We start from the raw sequence: 7,992 nt of genomic DNA on the forward strand, positions 1-7,992 counted from the left end.
TTTCATTAATCTGTTTTACAGTAAACACTAAAGCCAGGATATGCTGGTAATTCTGAAAAACTATTCTGTAAAACAGAATTAGAAACAGCACATTAAGAAAGATTTGTGTCTCATTATGGCACTTACAATCCTTTCATACAACATATTTTGTGCAATGTGTGAAATAATTCTTGTTTCTATATGTGAGAATGGTTCACTATCAAACTGCAGCTTTTTAAGAATGGCTTATATGGAAAAGGAAATTGCTACATTTTGGTACCTGAAATAAAGAATGAGAAAACATATCATGGGAAATATGTGCTTTCTCTTCCTTAATGGTAGTACAGCTTCATATTCATATGGAATTAACTCATATGGAATTAAGCCATACATATCTGTATATTAATAGATATTGAGATGTGATTTGTTATAAATGGAGATTTGATCTCTATTTCAACTTTATCTGGAAAGTGAAGTAAAATATAACATCAGATAAAGTAAACCTAGGCATTCTATTTTAGATGTTTCTATCATGCATTTTTGCCATTAGAGGAAAATATTTCCAGCATCATGTGATTTACCAGCAAAGTTCAGTACTTGACACTAAATTAATTATATAATTACATAAGTCCATCATGAAATGCCTGAGAAGGATGTTGACTGAAATCAATGGGGTCAGAAAATATCACGAATGCAGAAATAATGTCAACATCTCCAAGCTGATGATAGGTTCCCATCCCATCCATTCTTACACTACACTACACCACATTCTGTAGCCCACTGTACTTCCCTCCATTCCAGTTTGTGTAATGCAGTTATTTGTGGGCTTTCATGGAACACATTTTCATCATGGGTTGATTACTTCACTTTTTTTTAATGTATTGTTATTTATGTGATACAGTCCTTGGTATTTTCATGATTGATTCTTGTACATCATCAATATTTTTTTTTCTGGAGACCCATAGGAAGACATGTGAAACATCACAATGAGACTGGTAGGAGTGCAAATTTAATTAATCTATCAATTATAACTCTGGTGACTGGTCCAACTAAGAGCGCCTTCAATTTATTTCATTCATGAGTTCAGGATGAGATTGAAGAAAATATCCTATGGGTGCAATATAAACAAAAAAGGATGCAGGTGTGCATCATACAGACATTGAAGCGGTGAAAGATATAAATTCCAAGTTCCATTAGACTATAAAATATTGAACCAGTCAGGATCAAACTACTGGCATTTGTCAGAATTAGACTCCAGTATTGCATTCTAATCAATGTGCCACCACAGTTGTATGATGCCACAATTCTATGATACTTAATAATGAATGTTGAGGTACCAACTGTGGTTGTAAGTTGCAGGCTACCTGAAGTTTTAGATCATGTTGACAAATGTCTTAGCTAGAGGGCAGGGAACAGACCACAAAATCTGTCTTCTTCAAAGGCAGAAAGAAAGTTTGCAGGTGTGGGGAAGGGAGGAGAAGGATGAGGGGGAGAAACAATTGTTCACTGAGACATCCCAACAACTGGCACTTAGAATCACTGGAGAGGAGTGGCCAGCGTTGTGATGGCACAATGTTTTTCTCAGATGCTCCCAAGAAAACGTTGATATCGAAGTTGTTTGGGGTCTTTATTGACCAAAAATGTCTTGGAGGGATGGTAAGCAAGAAAGGCACATACTGGCTAATGCAGGGAAATTGCAATTCTCTGGTTAGTCAGAAGAACCTGCTGTAGTAGCAGACTACATCTGGCAAGGGAAGAAAGCAAGAATTAAAATAAGCACCTACAGGATACAAGAGAAAGAGGAGGACTGGCACTACCGGACTAGGAAACATATTATAAAGCATCAGCACTAATCTGGATCAAGGAATGGATGGAACTCAAAAATAAAAGATTACTGAATTTGGAAGGATTCGATTTACAACGAGGATGGCGCGCATTTCTATGGGAGGGCACCGATAAACGACATGAATATTTCCAGAGGCATAATGTCAGACAAGCACTATATCAGACATGGCAGGGCATTAAAAAAACACACTACAATAAAAATTTGGAATGGTTATCGACCATGGAAGCTCAGATCTACCCAAATGCCATGGATATCACCAAAATGAAAACCTATAAAGATTTGCTAAATAATCAAGGGGAACTAAGAACGAGGCAAGAATTGAAGGAGATGGGTACAGACATTGACTGGTGGCCTTACCTACAAATAAAATCAAAGTATAAAAAAGATTCGGCTCAATTTGGATTCCAAAAAGGCCAATACGAATTAGATAAAATTTTACAAGGATCACAGGACAAATTGATTAAAAATGTTTATAATTATTTAGGAGGATATAAATTACAAGAAGAGGTGGTTAAAGAAAACATGATAATTTGGGCAAAGAATTTTGGCTATAATATTGAATTAGACAATTGGGAAAAATTATGGACAATAAATTATAAATTAACAATGTCTGTACCCTATAAAGAAAATCTGTACAAAATGTTTTATAGGTGGCACCTCCCACAGGCCAGACTGGCAAGAATGTTCCCCAATACTTCTCCTCATGCTGGAAATGCAAACATCACAAAGGAACCTATTATCACATGTGGTGGATCTGCCCAAAGGCAAAACAATACTGGCAAACGATCAGAACACAAATAGAAGAAATTGCAACAAAGAATAGAAATGAGGTCAGAAACCTTTCTACTAGGCATAATAAATGGACAATATGAAAAGGAAATAAAATACTTAATCATTCATATAACAACAGCAGCACGAATAATTTTTGCATAAAATTGGAAGAGTAGTGACATACCAACAGAAGATAGAGTAATTAGTAAAATCATGGAATGTGCAGAAATGAACAGACTCACAAAGGAATTACAAAATAGAGAGGAACATGATTACTATCTAGTATGGGAAAAGTGATACACATGGTTGGAAGATAGAAAAGAGAAAAAAGATTAGGAAGCAAGTGGAGTGACCTAATACAAAAATAGGAACATAAACTACTAATGCAGGTCAACAGTGAATTACAAAAATAGATATAAGAGAAAGACCAAACAAGGAGGAGTCAAAAGCACAAATAAGAACAGACAGTACAGTTGCAACAAATTTGATAAGATGTATATTTGAATTATTGTTTACATGTTTACATGTTTTGTATGTTTTGTTGTTATTTGTTTTGTTTTGTTTGTATTTTTAAATAAATAAAATTTGGAAAAAAAAATTTTAAAAAAGAAGAAGCCTTTCAACCAGACAACCTAGAAAGCGGCCATTGAATGAGCCGCAATAAAGCCAAGGTGGTCATAGCAGGACTGGAGAAGCAGCAGACGTGGATTCATCTGGGTGAGAAGCCAATTTTTTGTTTTGCCTTCTGATTTGAAGTTTCTTTTTAATAAACCCCAGAAAACAACTTGAACGAAAGGGTGCAAAGAGAAGATGGGAGAGCAGGGCGTGTGTCAGCTCTCTACCCTCAGCTGTTTAGCGGCGAAGAAAGTGGATTGACCCAAGTGGAAGAAATGAATTGAATGAAGTAACAAAATTACTCTGGAAAACAAGGAAATAAGAACAGGAAGCCTGATTGAATATTTGTAAATTTTGAATTTGTGGATTTATGCTAAGTGAACGAGACTGAGTGGAAATTATTGAAAGAACTAGTTATAAAACTTTTCCTATTCCCCCCCCCCACTTTTTTTTCCTTCTGAATGAAAGTGGTTTACAGTGCCATCTAGAGACATAAATAAAAATACATTGTTTCAATTAAACTGACTGAGAGGACTGGCTTTGAGATTGTAGATTGTAGGCTTGGACTGATAAGAAACAGCTGTGTCTGGCAAGAACTGCATATTGAGATAGATAGCCTTAATAGTAGTTGAAATAGTGTGCCTTTTAAAGCTTTTGAAATAGAAACAAGAATAAGACAAATGAGACAATATAAACAGCTGGGTTTGGACATCCTTTTTTTTTTCCTTGTGACTGTTCTCTTTTGTTTTGTTTTTGTTTTTGTTTTCTTTTTATCTTCCACTTTTTTTGGTTTAGGATTTGACCATTTTTAGTGATTCCTTTTCTTTTTTCTTTCTTTTTTCTCCTGAACTATTTCCATTGATTGGATTAAGTTTGGTATTTTTTTTTACATTCCATTTTTTTTTTTTGGCTGGTTGGTTTTTTGAGTGTTTGAAACAAAAAAATGGATTAAGGTAAGAAGAACCTGAAGAATCAGAAGTCTTTGGTTTTTTTTCTCTTCTTCTTTCTTTCTTTCTTTCTTTCTTTCTTTCTTTCTTTCTTTCTTTCTTTCTTTCTTTCTTTTATTATTCCCCTTTGGCCTTTTGCTATGTGTTTTTCGGTGTGATGGAGCTTTTTGACTTCTATTTTTAACCAATCCATCCAACAGGGTGGATTAGGTATTTGAATTATAAATTTAAATCTTATTTGGATTATAAATTCAGTGGATTATAGTAGACAAGACAGGACAAGATGAAGAAGGCAACAATGTAGTTACCTTCCACAACACCAGCTTCAAGCTCTGCAGTGCAGATGACACTGGATACCATGGCAATGCAACTGGAACTAAAAAATATAATTGTGGTCGACAGGTAAATCCCATTATCGTTTTAAAAAGAGACAGAGACTAAAATAATCCTGGAACAGAGTTTATTCTTTGCAAAGGGCCCTTCTCTCTAAAGTAGAGAAAGACGGAAATAAAACAATTTACACGGGTTTTTATAGTCTTCAGGAACATCAGAATACACGTCAATAAAGTACCTTGGGAATCAGTTTCAGATCTTACATAACATCTTATATAACATATGCAGTACATAATCCACCTTGGAAATTCCCCAATTCCCAACAGAAATACCCCTCAAAAACATCAATGGCGTACTTCCTTTAATTAATAAGGGCAAGTTAACCCAGAGCATATTTCCTGTAAGACAAACATCCTCTAAAAAACACAGGAATTACACACTTCCTTTCTCATGTTCTTAAATGTCAGCTAAATTATATAATCAGGTTATACAAGGTAAAACAAAACCTTAACATGATTTTAAAATGGCATAACTCAGGTTATGCTTTTACAGGAATAATTCTTATTTTTCTCACAATCCCCCCTTCTTCTCTTCATTATCTTTTATTCCTGTAAACTATGAACATCCTGTAACAGTATAGAAACTCTTCTCCATACAATAAGTACTTTGGTCAATGCCATGTTACCACATAAAAACATTAACTTGGAGGGAACTTGTATCCTTAAACATAGAAAATGTAACCCTTCCTCCAAAATTCAAAACTTCTTGTATGAAGGTGCATAATTACCACATAGCTCAGTGCATTGCTTATATAAAAATTCCATTCTATTTGTAAGGCCAATGTATTGAGGAACTATCTCATATGTACGTTTGCACTTGGCACACACCATCTTCAAAAGATGACTTAATACATATCTCAGCTTCCTCAGTGGTGTCTATTAGGGTTAGTGGTGTTTCTATAAGAGAATAACGGTGCTCGAATTCAGTATGGAAACATAGCTGCTACCATGTTATAGGATAACTAGGCAACACAGCCAAAATCCCCATTCCTATCCACACCTGTAAAATAACAAACACTACCACAAAAAAACCCATTATTCCTAGTGAACTAGCTCCCCCAACATATTGTTCAAAGAGATAAAAGATTATTATCTTACCTCCAATTCATCAATCAATCAAGGAGAACTTACATCCACTGGATACCAAAACATAGATTTACACCAATCAATAATATCCTTCCTCAATACAATCAAAAACACAACAAGAATTATTACCACTCCTAGCCAAATACAAAATTCTTCATAAAACTCTTCTTCCATCCGTTGGTCCCCAATCGTCTAAGGTTTGTCATCAAAAAGTCAATTTAAAAGGGTTTGCAGGTTCCGTAGCAACTGTCCTTCCATAATGCAAAACCACCAGTCCCTTGACTCTGGAATAGCATACCCAACTTTGTTCCTTAGTCCTTACAGCCGACCCTGTAGTTAGCAGAACTTGGAACGGTCCTTTTCACACCTGCTGCAACTTCTTCTCAGTAATGGCTTTTATCGGACCCAGTCTCCACTTTTGTATTCATGTGCTTGGAAATCAAGAGGTGGATTCTGTCCTTTTTACCTTAAATGAGAAAAACACTGGGACAGTCCCTGTATATATATATTTTCAGAAAAAACATCCTTCAATTCTATCCTAGGCATTCCAACTTTCCCCACATATGACAATCCAAACATCATTTCATACATAAATATCCCCAGATCTTTCCTAGGACTAGTTCCTATTCTTAATAGAGCTAAAGGCAAACACTTCATTCAAGGTAGTTGAAACTCTAACATTAATTTTTATAACATAGATTTACTTATCTGATTAGCACATTCACAACACCCTATAGAACTTAGCATAAACAATAAATGTAATTGCCAATCAATTCCTAATCGTTCCATAAGCTTCATCACCTTGGACAATGAAATATATACCCTTATCACTATCAATAAGATCAACCAATGCATATTTGGGTATTATTCGCTCTAATATAATTTAACAATCTTCTGAGCACCTGTCTTTACACAAAGAAAGGCTTCAACCTATCCAGTAAAATAATCCACTATTATTATTACATATATCAATGGTCACACCACCAGCATTTCAATGTAATCTACTTAGATTCATTGAAAAGGCCAAATGGTCCAATCTCTACATATTTTTTCTTTACATACACAATGTATTCATTTCCGTACCATTTGTATAACTATTGTATACACACCCCTAGACACATATATGCATATACATTTAATAAAATCAATAAGTGCTTGCGTTCCCCAATAGGTTCCCTCATGCACTCATTCAATCACATTCCACATCATAACTTTAGTAAAAATTTTCACCCCATCTTTGTAATCCATTTCCCATTCACTTACACACCCCTTCATCCACTATTTATATAATATCAAGTTTAGAAGGATCCTCAGCTGCCTTTAAAACAGCTGTGATAAGTTCCACCTATCACAATTCCTTTTACTAAATATCAACCCCCTTTCAATCCAGATTATCCCAAAAGTATGTAAGATACCATAAGCATAGTTTAAATCAGCATAAATATTCCCTACCTCATTAATATTACCTCATTAATTAATATGTGCAATGCTTACAATAAAGCAAAAACCTCACATGTCTGCACTGACCATTCAAACGGTAACTTTCCACCTTCCAATATCTCAATAGTGTCTCCATTCACAACTGCATAACCATCCAGTCTCATCCCATTCTCAATTCATTTATTCATAACCACACCATTTCCCATCTCTCTCTCCTATTGGTCAAGAGAACCAAACTCTCTTGAAACAATTTTAAAAACCATCTGTGCACCACCTTTTAGTTCCCAGTCCACATGCGAACCAACACTCCTTTGGCTATACCATCTTCCATTACTACAGACAAGTGGAAATTTTTTCCTTAAACTAGGCAAACATAACACTGGAGCAACACTACATTATTACTTTCTTCAACTCTTCAACCTTTCTTCCAAACAACTTAGTTTAGAATTAACAATAAATCAATAAAGTCTCAATAAATACTCAACTCTCCCCACTTCAGAGGAATCACACCACACCTCTATCACAATTAGCTAAACTATTTCCACAAGCTTCAAAGAAATGCAAAGCTTAATCTAAATTCACAAGTCTATACAGACTAACTTACAAGTAACTTCCTAGCTAACCAGACCAAAAGTCCATCTTCACCTTCCACCAGTAATTCTTCCCTCAAGGGAACATCCTTTACCTAGACAACACTAAGCTAAATAACATAGTCAACTAATCCCCAGACTATCCAGTATCTAGAAATCTCCTTCTCAGCATTCAAAATCATTCAAAATACACAGACACAAAAACATAAAAGAAGTTAATAAAAAACTTCAAAAAGCAAAAGAAAATCACCTAATAAAGGTACTCCGGGTCTCTACTCCCAAAAATAATTGTTTCAACCTTTCAATGTCACTTCTCTAAAGCAGGA

Source organism: Pituophis catenifer, unplaced genomic scaffold (genome assembly GCF_029215685.1).
Source record: "Pituophis catenifer annectens isolate HBS135680 unplaced genomic scaffold, rPitCat1.0.hap2 SCAF_15, whole genome shotgun sequence".
Classification (NCBI taxonomy): Eukaryota; Metazoa; Chordata; class Lepidosauria; order Squamata; family Colubridae; genus Pituophis; species Pituophis catenifer.